Source organism: Periplaneta americana, chromosome 16 (assembly GCF_040183065.1).
Source record: "Periplaneta americana isolate PAMFEO1 chromosome 16, P.americana_PAMFEO1_priV1, whole genome shotgun sequence".
Taxonomy (NCBI): Eukaryota; Metazoa; Arthropoda; class Insecta; order Blattodea; family Blattidae; genus Periplaneta; species Periplaneta americana.
This window is the reverse complement of record NC_091132.1, coordinates 119,723,427-119,749,774: the sequence shown is the minus strand read 5'-3', so window position 1 is coordinate 119,749,774 and position 26,348 is coordinate 119,723,427. Positions and strand designations below refer to the sequence as shown.

The 26,348-nt window shown below is 33.8% G+C and overlaps 1 protein-coding gene across 1 annotated transcript in view; it reads right to left on the bottom strand.

The window, feature by feature from the left end:
- Nucleotides 1-24,631, bottom strand: part of m (miniature) — a 540,138-nt gene extending 515,507 nt beyond the window's left edge. The window contains exon 1 of the mRNA XM_069812940.1: nucleotides 23,642-24,631. The gene's annotated coding sequence lies outside the window, so the exon portion shown is untranslated. The remainder of the gene's footprint in view (nucleotides 1-23,641) is intronic.
- Nucleotides 24,632-26,348: the final 1,717 nt, after the last annotated feature.

The following is a 26,348-nucleotide window of genomic DNA, read 5'->3' as shown; positions in this document are numbered from 1 at the left end:
CAAAATTTGTTACCCAGTGTAATCAGCAGTATCTCGATTGAGCTATTAACGCCCAGGCCTGGTTTAGACGGTAGGCGCATTTACCTGATAATCCTGGTGTGTTCGAGTCCCGCTTGGGCTGATGAACTGCTTGGGTTTTTTTGATGCTTTCTTCAGCTCTAAGGCGAATGTTAGGTAATTTCATTAAGAATTGTCGGCCTCAAATACTATCTCGATATCACCAATTCCATCTACTCTAAAATAACTTAGTAGTTGATACAACATCGTTAAATAACAGACTAAAAGTATTACATACAATGTTATCGTTAATGATGAGATTCTTTAATTTGTTTTGATTGCTGGCGGGTCACATCATTTCATTAATTCTATGGGCGATATATTTTCTTCTTTCTCCAGAATTGTACACCGTACTTCAAATAAACTACGTGTAGTATTTTTACGGTTCTAAGGTCTAGTAACATATAGGCTACATCTAGCAGAGTTGCGTGTCACAATTGTGTCCCAGGTACTTGAGCAGCATTTAATTCTTTTCTGTTATTCTCATATTTATTCTGAGAAAGGTCATTGTGTAACTGCTTTGCACACCACAAATCTCACAGGAATTGGCAGGGATTGAATATCTGCGATGAGAAGCCATCAAATCCTTTTTCTTACATTATAAGTAGGGACCGGATTTTTATGTAATTACATATTATATTCCTTTCAACCTAACCGTATATAAAGAACAAATCATTGAGAATCTTGTAATTACCATTAATATATTAAAATTTGATACTACATATTTTTACATATTTACCCCACATTACATATTATGGCTTGGTATTACATAAATCTACATATTTAGGGGTTTTATTCATTTTTACTTCTCTAAAGGGAAAAAAAAAACTTCTGCTGGGAAAGTTTACAATTTAAAATACACAGATTTAAACAGCCTTTTTACCTACCAAAGAAAGGATATATTTCCGAACGAAACATAACGTCTTAGCGCCAGGATCAGAAAGTAGCGTTGCCTTCATGCGGTGGAGTGGAACGAGAAGACATGATTTGTCTCGAACTATAATTGTTCTGCACACGTCTTAACAGGCCGTTCCCATGCAATTTGCAACCTTACCAACCCTCGGAAAACCCGTGTCAAGTCTGACATGAGCCGTAATAAAGTAGCCGACTTTGGAAAAGAAGCTGGAGTAAAGGAACGAATTGGAAATATGTTGAAAGATTAAAATAAATAGCTTTTCAGGTTATTGATTGAACTCATAACTTTAAATTTAGTAGACCTATACGGAAATGGAATTTTCAGAGCAATAAATTAGAAAATATGGTTCTCGGCTGGAATAATCCAACCCTTCTGAATGAGACAGGAATGTCATTTTTCAAACAACAGTTTGTAAATGCCTATAATTTGAGGTTTTTGTAGGTACTTTGTTTCTTACAGGGAGCAGCTAAAATGCATGTGTCCCACATCTTTTCTTATTTTCTCCTAATCCAGTAAAGCGAAGCAGTGCTTGCAGTACTGTTATGTCATTGATTTCACTCAGTTCTCCAGTTTTAGTACTTACAGTATAAAGTGCAAGTGAGTTTATCTACTGCTTTTAACTAACTAAAATGGACCCTGTATCTTCAACTCTAACGACAAAAATAAAATCATGGATTGCGATGGACGAAGCTTTCACTACAGATGGAAAAATAGTAATGTGTCAAGTGTGCGGTAAAAAAAGTCGGGTGCTCTATGAAATCACAATGGGAGAGTCTTGCCTATGTTATACCTGCCAGATATTGATATTAAATATTTTCATGACTTTACATATTTTGGTATATATTCAGCTTATTTTTCTTACATAAATATGTACATATTTCACACCTTGATATTACATAAAAATCCGGTCTCTAATTATAAGATAAAATAAGATCAACAATACAGGAAAGAAAACAGAAGTACTTAAAAGAAACTGTCTCACAGCCTCTTTTTCAACAATGAAGTACAACAGGATCTATAGGAGGTAAAGTGAAGATGTGAAGAATGTCTTGAAATTATAGTAGACCTATAAAATGCATACAATTTACCGTTAATATATTGCGTACTAGCGGAACGCCATGTAACAACAGTTGAAGAACTATCATAACTTAATTAACTTTGTCATTAGTGAGACGTAGGGAGGGACGGTCGGAGATACAAAGCTGTATTATCATATATGTACTTGATGGTGGAAGAAGCACTGTTGCTGGGTTCCTATGTGCTTGTTTTTTATGTAACTTGATGCTTTATCTTCTTGCACGGAGCAAAACAAAGACAGAATACTATTGCCCTGTGCAGTAATTAAGACAGACGGGAAACCGATGATGAGTACGCGAATTGTAAGCCATTAAATGACCACAAGGAATGAGAAGTAACAAGTTCCTCAGTCGCCATATTGTTTCTCAAGTTCTCATTATTATTATTATTATTATTATTATTATTATTATTATTATTATTATTATTATTATTATGTACATGTCATTGCTTATACAGAGAGAACTGTAAGTAAAATCATTCATTTCAGGGGGTTATTCTTTGAGATATTTCAAACAAAAAGTATAATACATTCTGCTTGTTTTTGCTTTCTTTTCGAGATAAAAATTGTTTTATACGAAACATTTCATAGTGTGTTTTCGGAAAAGCAATTGGTTTAATTCCAAATATGCTTATGCTTAGTGAATTTAAGAAAGCAGTGTATTATGATGATTATTTCACTTTCATGCATATGAGAAAATTCTCGGAATTTGAACTTACATTTAAAAGAATTTTCTGGATGACTTCTGTTTATAACTAGATCCGGGACTGTCTTTTACAAGGAACCAACAATAGTCTGCAAGCATGCTGGATAATGGTCCTCCTTTATATCGCCTTTCCATTTCAGGTATTTCTTAATGAAATCTTTTCCCATGCTCGTCGCTTACCGCTCCAAGGTTAGGAGGAAAGAAATCCAAATCAGAATGTAAAAAGTGTATTTTGAGAGACATATTACATCCCATTTTCTCATATGCACTTGACATGGTTTCCACAGCAAGTTCTGTGTAGTTGTCTGCCCTAGAATTTCCAAGGAAATTGAGCAAATATCTTTGAAAGCGCTCCATGCCACTTTTTCTCTAACGGAAAGTTTTTCCTCAAACAAAGAGTCGGCCATAACTTGTGAATTTGTGGACCGATGAAAATGCCCTCTTTTAGTTTGCCTTCACTCAAAAGGTAAACTTTTCTTTTAAAAACTGAAAACTACACCCTTGTTTGTTCATTGCGTAGATTTCACTTTGAACTGTTCTGAAATTTACTGAATAGAAGGGACCAATACCTGTTTATTTATTAGAAGTACAAACGAGCATGCCAACAATCATAAGAAACCGGAAATTAGTTATAAAGTCATAAAATGTATTAGCTTTTCTTTTAGTTTACAACCCCCAACCCGCGCCAGATGTTTCCTGGGAAAGTGCTTATCGAAAAGTGAAATCATAGTATATCTTAAAACTCTTAGGTGATACGAAGAAAAGAGATGCATTTTCGGATTCAGCGCACATCAAACCATAAGGGACACATTGTTTTAAATCGGAGCAAAATTCTTGTTGTTCAGTGTAATTATTTTAATGTACATATTTTTTTGCACGTTATCAACTTCTGTTTTTCTACTATCTCTGTAACATTTACCTAATTAATTACTATTATTATACATACGATAGTTATTGTAATAATAATAATAATAATAATAATAATAATAATAATAATAATATATTTTGCATACTACATCAATCATAGTCTTTTGTTATTTCATACATAATGTCAATGCAGTTTTAGGGGGTATGAAAATAAATAAAATGTATTTTGGGGGTGCGCTAGCAAAAAAAGATTGACTACCACTGATATAAAACATGGGCTAGAATAGTCTTCTACGAAATCATAAAGAAAGTTACCTCAACAGGTTGGTGTATTCAAGATATCCACTTAGAAAGCGACGAAATTGTTAAAACTAAGCCTTATAGGGCAACGGTCGTGCATAAACTGAATGAAACGGACCATGTGCCTAGTGGGCAATAATTCTATTCATAGAGACGAAATCCAGCGTGTCTAGAAATATGTTCAAAGGTAATGAATGTTCATTGCAGAATATGGTTGTTAGTTCAAGCATTTATTATAGGGTGAGCCAATAAATTAAATTTGTAAATAACGTATAGACCTAAGTCAACACATTTATAGTGCCGGAAGCTACAAGCTAAGTAAGCTGTTACTTGCCCATGTCACTTTCCGAACGACTCCGTACTAAGCGAAATTTGTTTCCAGGCGTAAACTAGTTATAAATGCACGAGAACACATAAGGAACGATAAAAAAACTATCCGTACAAACATTTTAGGGTGACTATTACACTCTTACTACGTCATACTACTTTTGACCAATAAAACGGTACGAAAGGACGTATTTCAACCAATCATGGCTGCTTATCGCAAAATTTTATCGCGTCCCTAGCATTTGTTTAATTTTATCGCGTCCCTAGCATTTGTTTAATTTTATCGCGTCCCTAGCATTTGTTTCTTTGTTTGCCAACATTTGAAACTGCGCTGGTCTGGACGTCAAAAAAAATATATATATATATATATATATATATATATATATATATATATATATATATAATTACAAACCACTCCAGTCGATGCACAGCAGTTTCAAATATGACTCGCATTGGCATTCAAGAACAAGAATTAATAAAAATCACTGATCATACCTATGCATCTTCTGAAATCCTATTTACAAATAAATGAAGAGCACCATTCGGAAATCCTGAATAGGTTGAATACACCATGTAGGCCTAAATCAATGAGTTCCACTTCTATTACGCACAAGTCCAATATAACATGAATTGAACCACTAACCACATTCAAATTTGAAAATTGTACATTCAATAATTATTCCTTTTAAAATTACTCATGTTTATTTTTTATGTCATCGTCGTTAATTAAAACTTTTCTAACACTTGTGTAAAGTATATTAGTTAGGTTATGTTATAGCTTCTGCTGTATGATATTATGGATAGTCACGTATCAGAGATTGTTTAATACTGAGATTTATTGAAAATCATCTGTCAAGTGACGTTGATTACTGGGATCCGGATGATTGAAGTGGAATGCAAATGTTTTAATAAAAACGAAACTGAATCAACAAAGCCTTCTTGACTAGTAACCGTCTACAGAGTTCAATGAAGATTCCATAGTTGGCACAACTGCCATCTAGCATAATGGTGCAATAATACATTTGAAGACAGGTTTATTTTCGTAAGTCAATTAATATTTTATTGTACTGGAGTACTTTGTTACTTATAATCTCTATATACTTTCTTCTAATCGTGTGATAGTCAATTAAATCACACTCGAGTTTTGATTTTCTCTAGATAAATCAAAACCTCTAGTGAGATTACTGTTGATAATATGAAGACAAACGTACTTATTTGGCCAAAGCAACGAGGGGTCGGAAGTACTGTACTTACTTATGAAGCTATAATTACGTTAAACTGAAGCTTTGCCCTGTCTCCAAAATAACCGGGTTTGATAGAGTTTTATTTCTTTTTGTGATTCATTAAAAATAATTTTCGATACATCAGTGCAATAAATAAATATGTCGCACTTTCCTAGCGAATAAATAATCCCTATTTCGTAGTCAACAGAAGTAGCCTACATCGTACGTAGGTAATGGTCGTTCCTTAGAAATATTCTCTACTGAATTAGAAATTGAAACACATTATTAGTACTGTTTTAGTCATTATTCCAAACTTCACCGTAAAGTACATTCACATCAATATGCTGCGTCACAAAGAAGCACTTTCGACTTACGGCACTTGATACCACTTATCACCGAAAAACGTTTAGCGAGAGAGTTTTACTTCAGATAAAATAAACAAAATAACTCTAAAATTGAGCACTGAAAACTGAACGGATTCATATTGTCTACAAACGCAAACCAAAACTTTCCTTTCCACCGATTATAGCTGATAATAACAAAATTAGACAATTTATTGAAAGTTCTGTATAAATGTATGCATAAAAAGCAACAAACTTTCACAATGATGAAAGATGAGTGAAACAGAGAAAAATTCTCTCCGGCACCGAGATTTGAACCCGGGTTCTCATCTCTATGTGTGATGCTCTATCCACTAAGCCACACCGGATTCTCTTCCCGATGTCGGATTGAATCCTCTCAGTTTAAGTTCCACGTCTTGGGTTCCCTCTAGTGGCCTACCATCATGCACTGCGTTTTAGATGTATGACAGCGGCACAAAAATATAACATATGATATGCGAAAAATAATCACTTAGTGATTTAAGACTGCGCTTACTCCGTCGGATCCCGGCCACTTAGTCACTTATAACGAATGCACCTCTGCACATGTATGTACATTGTGCACATCTATGACGCAGTGCATGAGGGTAGGCCACTAGAGGGAACCCAAGAGGTGGGACTTAAACTGAAAGGATTCAATCTGACATCGGGATGGGAATCCGGTGTGGCTTAGTGGATAGAGCGTCAGCACGTAGAGCTGAAAACCAGAGTTCAAATCCCGGTGCCGGAGAGAATTTTTCTCTGTTCCACTCTTCCTTTCATTATAATATGATAACGCAGAATTTCTGCACGGAAATATCATATGTACTTCGGAACATCATAACAATATATAATAGGGCCTACTTAATTTTCACAAGTTAATAGTTTTGGCAATTTAAACTAACAAAATCCTGCCATTACTCTATTGAAATTAAAACAATGAAATATTATATATATATATATATATATATATATATATATAATTAATGAACTAAACTATACAGGATGCAAAATTTACTATGACAAGGAAGAAAGATAAAATGGGCATGTTTTTCACAGATCACTGGAACCATCGATCCAATAGGCCTATTGAAGTTCCCTATAGTTAAGAAATATGTTGCGAAGTATGTATATATAAGAAAAATGAGTTCTATATATCGCGAAAACAAGATAACTTTACGTAAATAGCTCACGCATGAAGTTCATGAGAACAAAGTCAAATACAAGACAAGATCGCGACAGATATCGGGGGATTATATACAATTTCAAAATCATTCGATCTCACACAATGGATATCGATTTAACATAATCCAAATGGATAGAATCGGAGATAAGAGAATCACTCTACATTTTACAAAAGTTAGTTCTATGTATTACGACAACAAGATAACTCCAGGTAAGTAAATCACGCGTGAAGTTCATGAGAACAAAGTCAAATACAAGACAAGATCGCAATAGAAATCAAGGGTTTATACACAACTTCAAAATGATTAAATTGCACACAAATGAATATCTATGTAACAAGGCAGAAACTAGGAAATATTGGAGGTAGCTGGATTTGCAGTGAAACACCTGCCTTTGGGCAGAAAACTATAAGGTCCCTGAGACAAATAACGCCATGTATACCTTTAACGCCACTCTATTAATTCTTGTTAACGACAACAGATTTCGGTAGTGCACTACTGTAGCCTGCATTAGCTTGCCATGTAGTGACGAAATGAGTTACTGCTGTTCGCTGATATTTACCAGTCACATGATATTCCATCATTTTGCTGTTGTGTGTTGATAGTGAGAGGCTGTTTTTATATAAAGATAAGAGGCAATATTTTATTTTGTATGTTGAGCAAATAATAACTACATTAAACTAGATATTTTCGTGATCCTTAAACATTCTTTTATGCAGGGAAAATATTTGCTATCTATAACATTTGAAAATGTTAGAGAAACAGACGTGTAATGTTATCAAGTACTCAGTAGCGCTTTAACGCCACGTGAAGTTGAAGGTCTACAGATAAAATTTTAGGTTATGTTAGTATGGTAATCACTTGTTTAACGACAGTCTTTAATAGTATTTTCATTGTTGTTATATTAATATTATGTGAGGAATTTACATGATTAGTGTGGAAACATCAGGAAAAACATTAACCTTTCAACTTACAAATGTCCAGAATGTGCACAGTGATGATATTGGTTCAATAGCTTATCAAACTCTTAATTTTTATTTTACTCTTGGGAAACATTCATATTTAACTAAGGTTAATGCTTTTGTGTTCATAACTTTCTTCTGTGTCTCGTCTCTTTTTTGAAAGTAAGAAGTTGCGGAAAACATAGTTTCAGCTTCAGATCAAGAATATTTCATTCATATTGAGTGATTTTGTACCTTTTATTAACAGAAACTCAAATTTAGTTGCTTAGTTCAATTTGTGTTACTTAGGAGAAGTAATTCATTAATAACTATAAGTGTATAGGTTACTAAAAAATAGGTGGCGTTAATTGGATAAACTGTTCCTAGTAACGCCAGTATATAAAGTTTTCCTATTTGAGCTATAATTCTTCTCCAGCATATAATATCACCATTTTCATTGTGCTATTTTCTAAAGATGAAATTAAAGTGTCTTTGTCATAATTTTTGTGTTTATACATAACTTATTTCCAGAGCAACAGTGACTTAAGTGTTAAGGTGGCGTTATTTGGTACGTGTATCTTAAATCAAAAATCCACATGATTAGAATCGGACATCAGACTTCAGCCTTCACAAAGAAGCCGAAGACGTCCACTTAGCCTATCGAGATTTCTATACTGAAGCTTGTGATCGTAAAGGTCTACCTCGGTGTCTGTTTTACGATGGTTATTCTCATCATTATTATAATCATCATAATCATCGTAAATTCTTATACCTTTTGGTCTGCTTTTACACTTTGACTGTTAATGTAATTTCCTTGTATTTTATAGTCCCTGTCTCTTATAATAATATCGATATGCTCTTTTTGCGAAGCAATATCGCTTGAGTGTATCCCAATAGAGTACAGTACTTTCATTTTATGAGCTCTGTTTAGCCTAGTGACGTATACGCAGTACGTTTAATTTCAGTTGATTCAATTCATCACTTCCTATTCAGATACAACTTTCCAGTTTTCGTATCTATACAGAAGTTTCAGTAGCGCAATACTTTTCAATAATGTTTCCTTTGTAATTTTGTGTTTCAATGTACGCTGTATTTTTCTACACGAATGCTAGAATCCACTAATTTAAAAAAATCTTATGAGTTGTTGATCTCCACTGATATAATTTGTTATTATTTTCTGCTGCGATAATTAGCTTATACCAGTGATGTCAAAGCAAGCGCATTTTTCTGACGACGTCGTGAGCGGGCAGCAAGCGCTAACTATGGAAAGAGGAAGGGTTGTGTATATGAATAAGCAACCTGTTGGATTAAGAAAACAGTGGTACACAAACTTCAAACGGAACGTGAAATTTTATGTCGTTATTTTTATATGGCTTCTTTCTATTTAATATTATCTATATTGTCTGTAAAACAAAAGTACTAACACTGATTTCTTAATATTGCACTTGTGTTTTAAATCTTAATAACATAATAGAGAGTTAAGAAGGAATATTCACTTAAATTTCATAGTAGTATAATATTATACTGTATTAAGTGGATGAAACACATCATTCGTAAAGAAAGTGATATTCCAAAGAAAGAGTTGAGTATGACATGATAAGTTGGAATTTATATTGATGGTATCTTTAGCCTTACAAAAGTAATCAATAAACTAATCAAAACAATATTACAGTACAAAGCAAAGTTACCTAGGTACTGTATCTGTTTTAAGTGTAACTGATATTACATAACAAAATTCTTATCGCATTATGCTTTTAAGGTGATATTGGTGAGCAACTTCCTATCATCAGAATATTAATTATTTTCTCGAAATGTGTTGAAGCTATGGAGTTGACATCTTTACAACACATGGGCACGTATCTTTTGCTTATGATGTAACAGTAGTTGCTTTGTTAATATATTCCCTTACAAACAATTTCCATGCGAATATTTTCAAAATTTTCAATACACTATCTTCAGTAATACGTATGTACGGTATATTACATTTACGAAAACATTCTGTAAGGCTATTAAATAAATAGGCCTATACCTGAAAATTTTACTTTTCTATAAAAAAAAGTTGAGAAAATATTTATTTGAATAAAAAAAATCAAAGTTGTGAAAAATGAGCATTAAAATTAAAACTTACATTCTTATAATACACTTATATTTCTCAGACAAATCTAAAAATTAATATGGATACAGTTTTAATAAGTTCTCTTCCCTTTATCCATTGAATCAATGCTGGCCATCCCTGTATATAGCTCGACCAAGCGGCATATACTACCTCTTTCGTCTGTCTCCTTCCTTTCCTCTGTAAAGCGCTCAGGCTCTCCTGAGCTCTAAAGCGCGCGCTTGCTTCTGTGGCATCAATTGACATGCCTGATCTAGAGGAACCGATTGCAATCTACAGTAGTAGCCTATCTGTTGCTGTACTGTTTGTAGTTTTTTTTTAAATACGGTAACAATAACAAATACTACTGGCATGACTTTGTTTTATGCTCAACGTTCTTAGAATTTCTTTGCTATAGTGTTTTTTTAATCATTTTTCGTATTCACAATCCTGCCTTCAGGATTAGATACATATTAAATTTTGTACGTGTTTTACTACATTTTTTTTTTAAAGATTACATCGTGTTTTCTGTTATTCTTGTGCCCGTGACTATTTTGTATTATAATAATAGTTTATTGCAAAACAACCTTCTGAATTTACAGGTTCCCAAAATGACAAGGTAGAACAATATTTTTTATTTATTTAACTAGCTAGCTAGTGAGTACAAATTACATTTATAAAACAAAAATGTTTCTAGCCACTACCGTAAGAGCCAGGCTCGTGTACTGTGTGGTCTTAGCCAATAATATAACATAACATTTACAAGGACAGTTTACTAAATACAGCAAGTAACTTCATTCAAACCAATAAATACAACACACGGGCAAGAATAAAGAAGAAAGAGAAAAAAGACAGAAAAATACACATTTAATATAAATTGACAATCCGACAGAAGCCAGTGATATTCAATAAAAACATTAATATAGTCGACAGAAATAAAAGGTAAAAAAATACATTTGTTAATATTATATATCATGGATAATTTTGCAAATTTCTTTTTTAAAAGCTTCAATTTTTAAATATTTCAAATTTGGAATATGGTTTCTAATTTTATTATAAAGTCTTGGACCGAAACTAGCACCATGTTTAAAAGCATTGATAGTAATAAAAGACTAACAACTTAAAACTTTAATATATTACTATTATTAGTAGCCTATTATTATTATTATTATTATTATTAGTATTATTATATTTCTATTATATTACTATCGTTTCCATTAATAGAGCTATCTCCACCGTTACGGTTAGCATGCCTGACCGTGAGCGGGCTCGGGTTCAAATCCTGGTTGATGTTTCTCCGGGGTTTTTCCTCGATCTATTGAAAGCAAATGCTGGGTAACTTTATTTTTTTTTTAATTCATTTATTTAACTAGCTAGCTAGTGAGTACAAATTAAATTTATAAAACAAAACTGTTTCTAGCCACTACCGTAAGAGCCAGGCTCGTGTACGGTGTGGTCTTAGCCAATAATATAACATAAAATTTACAAGGACAGTTTACTAAATACAGTAAGTAACTTAATTCAAACTTTCGGCGCTGGACCTATCAACTGCCTATCATTCAGGCACTAGATAACTACAGCAGTTGATAAAAAGTCGTAAAATAATCCAATAAAAAATTAATCTGTACAATCTTTGAAAGATCTCTGTTTCTGATATAAGATTCGAAATCTGATTTCACTTCAAATAAAACTTTAAGAATCGTGATGTTTTATGGTAAGTTCGGTCTTCGTCAAACTCCCTTTCCATCATTCCAGATGTTTCCTTTACATAAGTTTCTGAATTATTATTCTATATGCAAAAATATCTAGCTTAGTTGCCTCATAAGTGATGTCTTGTTGGTATCACTTGTGAGGTTCAGATCTGTCTTCGGATAGTTGACTAAACAAGAATATGCAAAAATAAAAGTACCAACGTTATTTGTAACATAATATTGATATTTACAAAATATTTCTGTCTCTAGATGTTACTTTTTAAACATTTAAACTGTTATTCATCGTAGATATCGCGTGATATAGTCAATTAATTTAAATTCGATGTGATTTTATTACAAGTTTGACTATATATATATATATATATATATATATATATATATATATATTTATTTATTTATTTATTTATTTATTTATTTATTTATTTATATCTCTGTTTTGAAATTAAGCTAATACTGAGAACGGTTTAGTTAAGTAGGATGAAGAATATGTAAACAGTGTGAGAATTCAGAAATAAGTGGCTGACTTATGTCTACAAGCAAGAAAGATAAGTAACAGGAGCTAAATCAGAGGCGTTTGCCTTCCGTTATACTTAAAATGTGTCTTACAACTTTACTTCTTTCAATACTATTTAAATGACACATATTCTCTCTGGACGCTTTGTCCAGTTCCTAACAAACCGTAGTTTCAATTAAACTATTCTTAAATGAACTGTTTGCGACCTTTATATCTAATCTATAATCGTAGCGAAAGGGTGCTTTACATATTAGTATCTGTGGTTTTCAATTGTATTGTTCTAGGAGTAATTGAGGAGATATGTCTCACGTTGAATAGTACATGGCAAGACAGTTCAAAGTCACGGATATTTCGCGTTAATAACTATATTTTACCGGACTTCAGAGAAAAATTAATGACCCATGCCCGACAATACTTCTCCAGACGTAGGGATAGCGAACTCTATCGATGATGTGGGAACTACTATATTTCTTACTTTAAAATAATGATTTTTAGCCAATAATCTCTACATATGATTTATTATTAACTAACATACGAATGATAATTGTAAATATGTTAAAAAATATATTAATAGAAAGACAAACATGAAGAAAAAGCAAGAAATACGAACAGGAGTCCACACCTGTGGAGTAACGGTCAGCGCGTCTGGCCGCGAAACCAGGTGGCCCGGGTTCGAATCCCGGTCGGGGCAAGTTATCTGGTTGAGGTTTTCTCCGGGGTTCTCCCTCAACCCAATACGAGCAAATGCTGGGTAACTTTCGGTGCTGGACCCCGGACTCATTTCATCGGCATTATCACCTTCATATCATTCAGACGCTAAATAACCTAGATGTTGATACAGCGCCGTAAAATAACCCAATAAAATTTAAAAAAAAACGAACAGGAGGAATATTTAAAGATGTTACACTCGTACTTTCCTTGTACCTCAAAATAATTAAAATTTAAATGATGTAGCAATTACAAATAGAAATGATCGGGACGAAACTGAAATACGAACTGCTGAGCCATTTATACCCGAACCCACAATTTCTGAATTCGCAATTGCGATAGAAAATCTGAAAAAGTAGGCCTACGTCTCCAGGTATCGATCAAATTCCAGCAGAAATAATACAAGAGGGTGGACGCGCATTATCTAGCGAAATTTATAAGCTTGTACTTGCTATTTGGGAAATGGAAATTGTACCAGAAGAATGGATGGAGTCTGTATTTGTACCTGTCTTTAAGAAGAGAAAAAAGACTAACTGTAGTAACTTTCGAGGAATATCACTTTTGTTGACGTCGTACAAAAATTTTGTCCAATCTTCTTTCGAGAAGATTAACTCCATATGGAGATGATATTATTTGGGATTATTAGTGCGGTTTTAGGCGTAATGAATCGAATATTGATCAGATTTTTTTTAATATTCTACACATATTTTAGAATAAATGGGAATATAAGAGTATAGTATGTCAGTTATTCATAGATTTCAAAAAGGCATATGACTTGGTTAAGAGAGAAGTTTTATATAAAATTCTTATTGAATTTGGTATTCCCAAGAAACTAGTGCGATTAATTGAAATGTGTCTCAGTGAAACGTACAGCAGAGTCCGTATAGGCTAGCTTCTATCTTATGTTTTTCCAATTCACTGCGGAGTAAAGCAAAGAGATGCACTATCACCTTCACGTTTTTAACTTTGGAGAAATTCCACAAACTATTAGGGAAAACACGGAAATTTTACTTGAAGTAAGTAAAGAGATAGGTTTGGAAGTAAATTCCGAAAAGACAAAGTATATGATTATGTTTTCTGACCAGAACAGAACGAAATGGAAATCTAAACATTAGAAATTTATAATTTGAAAAGATGGAAAAGTTCAAATATCTTGGAGCGACAGTAACAAATATAAATAATACTCAGGAGGAAATTAAACGCAGAATAAATATGGGAAATGCCTGTTATTATTCGGTTGAGAAGTTTTGTCATCTAGTCTGCTCTTAAAAACCTGAAAGTTAGAATTTATAAAACAGTTATATTACCGGTTGTTCTTCATGGTTGTGAAACTTGGACTCTCACTTTGAGAGAGGAACATAGGTTAAGGGTGTTTGAGAATAAGGTGCTTAGGAAAATATTTGGGGCTAAGAGGGATGAAGTTACAGGAGAATGGAGAAAGTTACGCAACACAGAACTGCACGCATTGTATTCTTCACCTGACATAATTAGGAACATTTAATCCAGACGTTTGAGATGAGCAGGGCATGTAGCACGTATGGGCGAATCCAGAAATGCATATAGAGTGTTAGTTGGGAGGCCAGAGGGGAAGAGACCTTTGGGGAGGCCGAGACGTAGATGGGAAGATAATAAAATGGATTTGAGGAAGGTGGGATATGATGATAGAGACTGGATTAATCTCGCTCAGGATAGGGACCAATGGCGGGCTTATGTGAGGGTGGCAATGAACCTCCGGGTTCCTTAAAAGCCAGTAAATAAGTAATTAAGTAAGTAAGTAAGTAAGGAGTTCTTTTACATGCCAGTAAATCTACTGACATGAGCCTGTCGCATTTAAGCACACTTAAATGCCATCGACCTGGCCCGGGATCGAACCCGCAACCTCGAGCACAGAAGGCCAGCGCTATTCCAACTCCGCCAACCAGGCCGACTACACATTTACATAGGTCTAACTTTATTACTTTCAAATATTGGTTTACAAGAAACTATTGCGGCCATAAATTAGATCAATTTCTTAGATAGCTCTTAAAAGAAATTTATGTTCTCAAGAAAGAAATACTTCCTAATTCTGGAATAAACGTAAATTAGAAAATTCCTGTGACGATTTTAGTAATGAACGTAAAGTGTGGAAATATCTATAATAGATTCCAACATACGTTTTAATTATGACTACTACACTTTTACTACGTCACACTACTTTTGACCAATAAAATGGTACGGAACGAAGTGTTTGGACCAATTATGGATGCTTATCTTACAATTTTATCACCTCCCTAGCATTTGTTTTTACCACCTCCCTAGCATTTGTTTTTATCACCTCCTTAGCATTCTTTGTTTGCCAACGTTGTACTTTCAGTAATTGTAACTTTTAAAATGATTCATGTTTATTTCATCAAATTGATACTTTTCTATCATTCATCTTGTTTGTATTAATATTTAAGTTATGTTATAGCTTCTGCTGTATGAGATTATGGATAGTCACGTATCAGAGATTATTTAATATGTATTATGTTGATAATGGAAGTGGAATGCAACTGTTTTAATAAAAATGAAACTGAATCAACAAAGCCTTCTTGACTAGTAATTGTCTATAGAATTCAATGAATATTGTATAGTTGGCACAAATGATAAGAAGAGAACAGCTTATCATAATATACTGCTGCCATCTAGCGGAATATTTGTAATGATGAGCTGGTACAATAATAAATTTTCAAGACAGTTTAGTATTAAATAAGTCAATATTTTAATGTGCAAGAATACTTTATTTCTTTATATACATTCTTCTAATCGTGTAATAGTCAATTAAATCTCACTCGAGTTTCGACTTTCTCTACATAAATCAGAACCTCTAGTGAGAATTGTTGTAGACTATTACACTTTTAGTATGTCACACTACTTTTGACCAATAAAACGGTACGAAAGGACGTCTTTCAACCAATCATGGCTGCTTATCGCACAATTTTATCGCATCCCTAGCATTTGTTTAATTTTATCGCGTCCCTAGCATTTGTTTCTTTGTTTGCCAACATTTCAAACTGCGCTGGTCTGGACGTCAAAAAAAAAAAACAAACAAACAAACAACTTGCAAACCACTCCAGTCGATGCACAGCAGTTTCAAATATCACTCGCATTGGCATTCAGGAACAAGAATTAATAAAGATCACTGGTCATACCTATGCATCTTCCCTGAAATCCTATTTACAAATAAATGAAGAGCACCATTCGGAAATCCTGAATAAGTTGAGGAATACACCAAGTAGGCCTACATCAACGAGTTCCACTTCTTTTACGCACACGTCCAATATAACATCAACTTAACCACCAACCACTAAAACATTCAAATTTGAAAATTGTACTTTCAATAATGATTCCTTTTAAAATTATTCATGTTTGTTTTTTATATCGTTAATTAAAGCTTTTCTAACACTTGTATATATTAATTAGGTTATGTTATAGCTTCTGCTATATGATATTATGGATAGTCACGTATCAGAGATTGTGTAATATTAAGATTTATTGAAAATCATCTGTCAAGTGACGTTGATTACTGGGATCAGGATAATTGAAGTGGAATGCAACTGTTTTAATAAAAATGAAACTAAATCAACAAAGCCTTCTTGACTAGTATCAATGCCATCGTGATCTAGATCGAGAGGGCATTGCTTGTAATCGTATACAGACTTCAATGAAGATTCCATAGTTGGCACAACTGATAGCAAGATAACAGCTAATCATAACACACTACTACCATCTAGCATGCATCTAGCGTAATATTTGTAATGTTGAGATGGTACAATAATACATTTGAAGACAGTTGTATTTCCGTAAGTCAATTAATATTTTATTATATTGGAGTACTTCGTTACTTCTAATCTTTATATACTTTCTTCTAATCGTGTAATAGTCAATTAAATCCCACTCGAGTTTTGATTTTCCCTAGATAAGTCTGCTCGTGTTCCATTCCCAGATTTATCGATAAAATCAAAACCTCTAGTGAGATTACTGTTGACTATTACACTCTTACTACGTCATACTACTTTTGACCAATAAAACGGTACGAAAGGACGTATCTCAACCAATCATGGCTGCTTATCGCACAATTTTATCGCGTCCCAAGCATTTGTTTAATTTTATCGCGTCCCTAGCATTTGTTTAATTTTATCGCGTCCCTAGCATTTGTTTCTTTGTTTGCCAACATTTGAAACTGCGCTGGTCTGGACGTCTATATATATATATATATATATATATATATATATATATATATATATATATATAATTACAAACCACTCCAGTGGATCACAGCAGTTTCAAATATGACTCGCATTGGCATTCAAGAACATGAATTAATAAAAAATCACTGATCATACCTATGCATCTTCTGAAATCCGATTTACAAATAAATGAAGAGCACCATTCGGAAATCCTGAATAAGTTGAATACACCATGTAGGCCTAAATCAACGAGTTCCACTTCTATTACGCACACGTCCAATATAACATCAATTGAACCACCAACCACATTCAAATTTGAAAACTGTACATTCAATAATTATTCCTTTTAAACTTATTCATTCGGAAATCCTGAATAAGTTGAATACACCACGTAGGCCTAAATCAACGAGTTCCACTTCTATTACGCACACGTCCAATATAACATCAATTGAACCACCAACCACATTCAAATTTGAAAATTGTACATTCAATAGTTATTCCTTTTAAAATTATTCATGTTTATTTTTTATGTCATCGTCGTTAATTAAAACTTTTCTAACACTTGTGTATAATAGTTGGGTTATGTTATAGCTTCTGCCATATGATATTATGGATAGCCACGTATCAGAGATTATTTAATATTAAGATTTATTGAAAATCATCTGTCAAGTGACGTTGATTACTGGGATTCGGATAATTGAAGTGGAATGCAACTGTTTTAATAAAAATGAAACTGAATCAACAAAGCCTTCTTGACTAGTAACATTGCCATCGTGTATAGATCGAGAACTTCTCGACGAGAAGGCATTGCTAGTAATCATAACTCACTACTGCCATCTAGCATGCATCTAGAGCAATATTTGTAATGTTGAGATGGCACAATAATACATTTGAAGACAGTTGTATTTTCGTAAGTCATTTAATATTTTATTGTATTGGAGTACTTCGTTACTTCTAATCTTCAAATACTTTCTAATCTTTATATACTTTCTTCTAATCGTGTTCACTCGCAGATTTATCGATAAACTCAAAACCTCTAGTGAGATTACTGTTGATAAAATACCTTTCGAAAGGTGAAAAAATACATGTTCCGATATATGTAGAACTAACAAAATAACATTGAAATAGTAAGTTATAGTGAAAAGTACAAGAATAAAGGGGCGCGCACCAGCATAGAAGTTAAAGGATGCGCTACAAGCCGAACGGTCATGGGTTCGATTCTCTATGGATTCATGATTTTCTCTAGTATTGATCTAATCCTTCGGGTCGCACTATGACCTTGGAGTTTACTCAGCTTTTTACAGAAATGAGTAGGCCTACCATGGGCATTTCCTAGAGGATAAAAGCGACAAACACGTAAAACTGACATCCCTACTGCTATTATAGCCGACTAACTTTTACAAGAATTAAACTGTATCAGGTAATGCCAACAACGACATTGCTTTTAGCAGTGAGTACCAACACAGAAACAAAATATAATTCAATTAGATAGGTTGACATGAAATTTCTTTGAAGTCTAACTCTCTTCACAAAGTTTTATGAAAAAATATATGAAGACATATGTAAAGAAATATACAATCAATAATATATTGAGGAAACTATGACGACAATATAACAGAACTGGAAGACCAGGTCTATATCGTGTACCAGTATACCTACATACTACACTAACGGTCAAAAGTTTTATATTACCTATCACAACTATGGATTTGTGGTTAAAACAAGGATTTCGTTTTGAATATTCTTGCATATCATAATGCTAGAGAGAGAAAATATATATTTTGTTGGTCTATTTAGTTTTTCCGATGTGTTTGTACATTGAAATAAAGTATATAGTTGTTTTCATAGCTGATCGAAAACTTTTGACCGGTAGTGTACGAGTAGGCCTATATTAACTGAAAAGAAGAAGAAAAAGGGACGGAGCCGTAAATCCGGGACAAGCAAAATGTGCTTAATCCTTATAGTGAGAAGATGAAGTAAATGTAACGTGTTTATTTTTCATAAATAACTTACTTTCATCAAATTCAAAAGAAGTACAAATCATATTGTTTTACTCTCATGAATTGACGTCAAAGAACTGTACATCGGTTTGTAACGGTTACTAGAAAACGATAGATTCACTATATGGGAAAACTGCTGAACGGATTTTAATAAATTACCCCTCACTTTGAAGCTTGGAACCCAAAGTGTTTCAGAAAAATAGTAGTTTTCAGTGAAATGTCAATTTTTCTATGTTATTTTCCTATTTTCCAAAATCCATCTTTCGTCAGTTTTGAGAACTAATTGCATTTCAGAATAAAACAAAACACACACTACAATAGACAATAGGCTCTTACACGAAGGCCATGAACTGCAGGATTGCTGACATATTTAGAGTTCAAATTCAATTGTTTATTAAAAACTTCAAGACTTACTAAAAATATTTTACAGGTCTGATTCTGCGGTATGTAATTTTCTGAGTACAGCTGTGTATTGGATATTAAAATCTACAAAACTTGAGGTGGTTTGATGACATTGTTACCATTAGAAATGAAATTTTATTATAGTTAATGCCATGATGTGACTATTTTTCATTAATTATACATATTAATGCGACACTGATGATATGAAAGTGAAATGTTTTTGGGTTATATAAGTAGATGAGAATATCTTAAATTAGATCTTCATTTCTATAATTTACTGAGTGGCGGCTATTATTTACACACAAAACCACAAAACTTACGTAAGATAATAATATTGTTATTAAAAATCAAATATTTTTATAGTTATTAATCAAGTGGGGTTGAAACTTTTTCTAATACTTAATGGCGGTGTGGTGTAGATATTTATATGCGTCATTCACTTCAGCTCGAGAGAGCGCAAAAATTACAGTTCCTAAGGAAAAACCAAAAGGTATTACTTACTGATAAAATAAGAGACCTCTTAGCAGGATCTCTTAGCAGGATAAAATGATTTTACCCTCTACATTTCAAGCTCTTCATAGAGCAGCTATAGCCTACCAAGATGCTATGTCTATTGTTCTAAAGCATAGCAAACTTGATTTTTTTAACTTTCACCTACAATCCACAATGACCTGAAATAGCTATTGCTTTACTCCCACATGAAAAATCCATTGATCGTCTTGACATTGTTACTTGCGTTTACGCGCTGAAACTCAAATATTGAAGGTGGATAGGTTCAAGAAAAAGTATTTGGCATAAAAAAAACATTCAGAGGGAGTATGTTTCATTTTTATGGAAGCAAATAACTTTCAAAATGTCTGGTATTCTTCATTGAAAATAAATCTGAAAAATTTTATATGAACATCTAATGAACTTAGTTGCAGCATTTGCTGCACAGGCCACTGGTAAATTTATAATCCGAGAAACAGTGATATAGAAACAGGCCCGAAGGCCAAAGACATTTTGGTGGTTATAATTGATGTAAATTATGCTGTATATGATGGTGATGGTGATGATAAGATACCGTAACAATAAAATTTCCGTCATACAAACAACAATACGAAATTAGTCAAAACGTTTGTGGAATACCTCAAAATTAGGCTATATTTGTTGATAATTGGAAATAGATATTTAATCATTATACTTTCTCCGCACACATATTATTACAGAGAGAATAAAAAAAAATCTAATTAAAAACGTGACATCGCATGAGGGTATAGTTAGCATCTCGCTGATTGATCTCGGAGGTGTTGCAATTGTTTTGCTCTAATGCACACGAAGAAGGCGTAACTCTCTCAAAGATTAAAACCAGGTCCACGTGTTGGAAGTGTGTTTCGAAAACTGTAACGTCAAACTTAGGCCTACTTTAACATAGAATTTTGCAATCGAAAGCGAATTTCGTTACACTGCACTGGTGTTTTTAAGCTCAAAATAACATTTCTATCTTGATGCATCTATTACTTTGTTTCTTATTGCTGATAAAACAGAGCAATTATTTACCTATATAATTTTCTTTGTCAATCATAAGCACTCAATATTGACAAATTAACTCTTGGGGGAAAAAAAGCATAAAAATAACAACTAAACTCTAAGATGCTAAGATAACTTTATTGTATTTTAGTAGAGCTGTTATACCTTACGTTGGTTATATGAAGGAATAATTTCAATCATCTAACATCGTACAATACATCAAGTAATGTACGCATCATAGAACAAAAATTAAGACAAAATCACAAAAGTAAAACGGAGATAAACTTCAGCATAGTAGGCCTAGATTTATTTATTTATTTATTTATTTATTTATTGATTTATTTATTTTTTTTGTAAATGTGCCGGTACTATTAAGAATGAAACGCACTTTAGCATAAAAGTTCATTGTGACAAAATTGTGGTTATATTTTGATTGTAAAGACTTTAAGAATGGTGGAATATTTTCATTTTTATACTCTTTCAATAGAAATTGTGCCAAATTATTTAATGTTATATAGTGTCTGCAGCAGATAGACACAATAAAGATTACACATTGGGCTAAGTAAGGAAAAATTAACTTTACAAGTTGAAAAATGCACTCCGTTTTAGATATAAAACAAACCAAACGAAATAATTCCATATTGGTGACCTGATATCAAGTTTACATAATCATTAATGTAAGTAATATAATTAATGTAATCATATTAAAGGAACAAACTTAGCATTATTAGTTGAAAGTAAATCCATGTAGTATGGTAGATGTCGAACGAGTCAATTAGAATCATTCTAAACAACTTACTGTCCGATACTGTACTATATTCTTAGTTTTTAATATCGTCATATAGAAAAACAATTGAGAGTAAAATAAATATATTACAAGTTGTCAACTATATTCTTCTGTAGAGAAATGGTGCTCCTTTTCAGAATTGTGTCAACAATGAATCGTGCGTTGTTTCGAATGTCAGCATTTGAATCAAGAATAACTATGTTTTACAGCCCAAATATTTCGACGGCCAACAGATGGTTCTATAATCAACATTCTAAGGATTTAACATTCTGTGTGTAAATGAGGGTATATGATTCCCGAATTATTTTAGAGTATGGATTTCAACATGTCTCTAGACTGATTTTACAGAGTAATATTCTGGGTCACAAAACAACAATTTAATATAATTAATGTCAACATATCCATCTGTAGTGACTAGAATCCAGTATTCTGAATGTCAATACATCTAGAATTACTTTAGAACAGAATGTTTTGATTGTCACCATATGGCTCTAGAATGGTTTCAGAAGCAATATTATGGGTATTCTGATTGAGGTTCTGGCTGATATGTACATCTATTATCAGGCAGTACATCACACTTGACGATATATGTCAGAGGAAGAACAATAAAATTGTTTGTATGCATCTTAAGTCTGACTAGTGTAATATGTAGCTAGTCGTGATGTATGCAATGGAGGGGGGAAAGGAACTGGCCACCCTACACCATTATCTCCTGGCCTAGTTGCCTCATAAGTGGTGCCTTCTTGGTATCACTTGTGAGGTTCAGACCTGTCTTCGGACAATTAACTAAACAAGAACTACCTTTAGAATAGCTTTAGGATATAATACTATGGACATTAAGACATTCCACTCGGTAATGAGTTTTGGAATAATATTCTGGGGAAATTCCACAGATAGTAACAATAAATTTCTATTACAAAAAAGAGTAATTGGAATAATAGTAGGTGCCAAATCTAGGGAATCTTGCAGGACTATTTTCAAAAAACTACAAATAATGCCCATGGTTTGCCAGTATATCTTTTCATTAATAATCTTCCTCGTATGTAATCGTGAAAACTCTGTAACTAATTCAACAGTTCATAGCATAAATACACGTCAAAAAATGACTTTCATACTCCATCGGCAAGTCTATCGTGCTATCAAAAATGAGTGCGTTATATGGCAGTAAAAATTTTTAACAGCCTCCCTATCGATATAAAAAATGAAACTCAAAACATAAAATTATTTAGAGCCAAATTGAAGAAGTACCTCATTTCTCACGCCTTCTATTCTGTAGGTGAATTCATGACATTCAATAACACTTCATGAAATTGATACTAAAAACTTTGTGTTGTGCTAGTAGACTATATTGTAAATCTCATCTGTATAATATATTTCATCTAGACTGTGACTATAAAATTAGGTTTTTATAATAGTATTAAGTTTTTTGACTTGTTCCATATTCTAGCTGTCAGCAATCTATGAATACCATGGAATGTTAATAAATACAATACAATACCTAATGTAGACCGAATATATTGTGGATGTTAAACATGACTGACTCTTATAGATGTTCTGAGCGACAACTAATGGCCCTAGATATTCTGGAACATGCTAGTTATAATCTAAAAACTGAAACTGTTAATATTAAACAATATCTTCAGGTGATATACATACAATTTTATGAGGAAAAGCATTACAAATTGTCAATTGAATCTTTTTATGGAGCCACCTGTTTGTTTTGACAACCGAACCGACAATGAGGCCCTTCTTACCTTGATTGCGTGCAATATTTTGGGTGTCAACACATGGCTCGCCGACAGCTCGGCTGGGGGGGTTGTTTGGTAGCTATCTTCCTCTTGATTCTGGCTGCGGTTGAAGTATAGCTAGCCAGTCACTCGGCGGCCGCCACATAACGGAAAACACCGCGGCATGCCAGAGCCTCTCCGACCCGGTCCGACGACGACCACTGCAACGCTCGTTCGCGAGTTCCTCACCTTCGGATTCCACTTAAAAGCACGGATTCAGGTTACGTTCGTTAAGGGTTGATAGACGTGAAAAAATCACTGAAATTTACCACTAGCCACAGTACGTATACAGAAGTCTTGTCACATCTCGTGGTTGTCGTAACACAAATTTTACGAATCGAATGTCATGTCACAAGTTACTTCAGAGCTCACGTTCCAAGGCTACAGAACTCCTGTAACTAAGTACAAACAGAAGATATTGCGTGTCTGTACTGCGGGCAGGCGAAAATCGCCCGGTTCTCGATTCCCCAAGTTAAAAGTGGTCGGTCAGTTTAGTAGAAGTAGCCTTGACCGCTACAGACTACTGGAGTCGTTGACGTAGAGTTATTCCCCGTAAACTAGAAGACACTTGAACTCTTAGAAATCTTTCAGGACACCACCAAAGTCACCCCTTCCGTATTAGGAGAGAGAGCGATGTAAAATTGTTCTTGTTAGAGTCTTGCAGAGGTGTGAAGAAGCACATGCCACTACCCGCTCGGCACTACGGTGCGCTCTCCGCGGACGACGTTCTTGCTCGGTAGTATTCTTGACTAGTGCGGTAACCTGTCGACCAATCCCCACTCGAGAATTGCGTTCCTGGCAGGTGGATCGAGAGAGAGGTGGAGGAATGGAAGAAGTTAATACGAAGGAGAGAAAACAAGAAGAAGGAGAACACGGGGTGACGGTGGACACGAGAAGCGAGGGGAGAAAAGAGGGAGACAGGCACGGAGAGAGAGGAATGGATGTAGCAGACAGAAAAGGGCAACGACACTGGACGCAGCTATACCCGCTGCATGTCTGCTTGCCTCTTGGCCAGGGCGCTCGCTAGCCGAGCCTGGCTTCTCTTGCGACGGAACAGTCCGGCAGCCCGGCAGGCGGAGAGAGAGAGAAGGGGGAGGGGGAAAGAATTCATAATTATTTCGGCGTGGTAGGTACTCACTTTATATATCGGAATGACCAACGATAGAGGTTACCATGGAAACCAGGAAATCACCAATAACAACACAGATCACAGAGAAAGATAAGCTCTCTTATCATCAGTTCCCTTTCATCTTACGATTGATAAGACAGGTGTACTGATGTCAAGGAGTTCCAGACTTTTGATAGACTAAGGCGCAAGAGATTCCTTTTGAAGAAGAGAAGGAAAATGGAACCAGCGAGCGAGAGAGAGAGATAAGAGGTCTACCCAACCTAACTCAACCCACCAAGGAATAGCATGCATAACTCCCTGGAGCGTTGCAGGGGCAAAAAAGGAAAGCAGTCTTCTTCTCTTGTTGAGAAGATCTCGCCGCCGACTCCCTCCTTGGCTGACGCAGCCGTGAAAAATGTAATCATCGGGTTTCACGATGGGCCCCACTAATACATGCAGCTATCTAAAATGTGCTCACTCATTACTACAAACATTAAAAGTGGCGCCCAAGAGCCCCAAAAAACGATATCCTTAGTTTTAAAGAGACATCATTTTCTTAAGGACTTCATTTTAAAATTATTTAAATTCTAAAACACTGAAATTGTCTGCACAACTGTCAATTGATACTCTGCTTATTCATGGTTCATATTTTAAATTTAGGATATCGGCATCTTGATGTTGTCCCCTATTGTCGTCAATCAGTACTATTTGGCTACAAATTCAAGGCAAATGGGTTCCTTCCCGGCAACGTTGTGAAAATTTATGTTTATACCAGACTGTGCGTCTTGCCTCTGTGTTCTCTCTCAATAAGTGACCTGTGTACACCATACGGCAAGGCAGTCCAATGACTGTTTCATATTTATCTGAAAAGAAAGGACAGAACGGGTGAAAAAGTCAGATACTTGAAGATAGTTTCTGATTAAATTATTTGATTTCACAAATTTATAATAATAATAATAATAATAATAATAATAATAATAATAATAATAATAATAATAATTTATTTAACCTGGCAGAGTTACGGCCGTACGGCCTTCTCTAACACTCAACCAGGAGTAGAACTGCGTTACAAAAAACACTACAAATTTACAAAGTACACTACAATTTTACACACAAAACTGAATAAGATAATAATAATAAAATGTAAACAACAACTAAGTAGAAATCAGACATAATATATAACATACAGAAAGAAAGGAAAAAGCATAATAAAATGTGAACAGCAAGTCAAAATAAATGAGACATACAAAGTATAAAAAAAGAAGACAATTATTGATAATAATAATAATAATAATAATAATAATAATAATAATAATAATAATAATAATAATAATAATAATAATAATAGTAGTAGTAGTAGTAGTACAAAGCAAACAATGAATACAATATTTTTAGGTACACACAGTAAGGAAAATTATATCATATATAGCTCAGCTTATCACATTATAGATATACCATTATCTAAAAATATGAAAACAAAAATATAAAATAAGTTAAATATCACTAGAACATAAAAAATGTGAATACGTGGAAACATGCAATACAACACTTGTCATAATAGTAAGT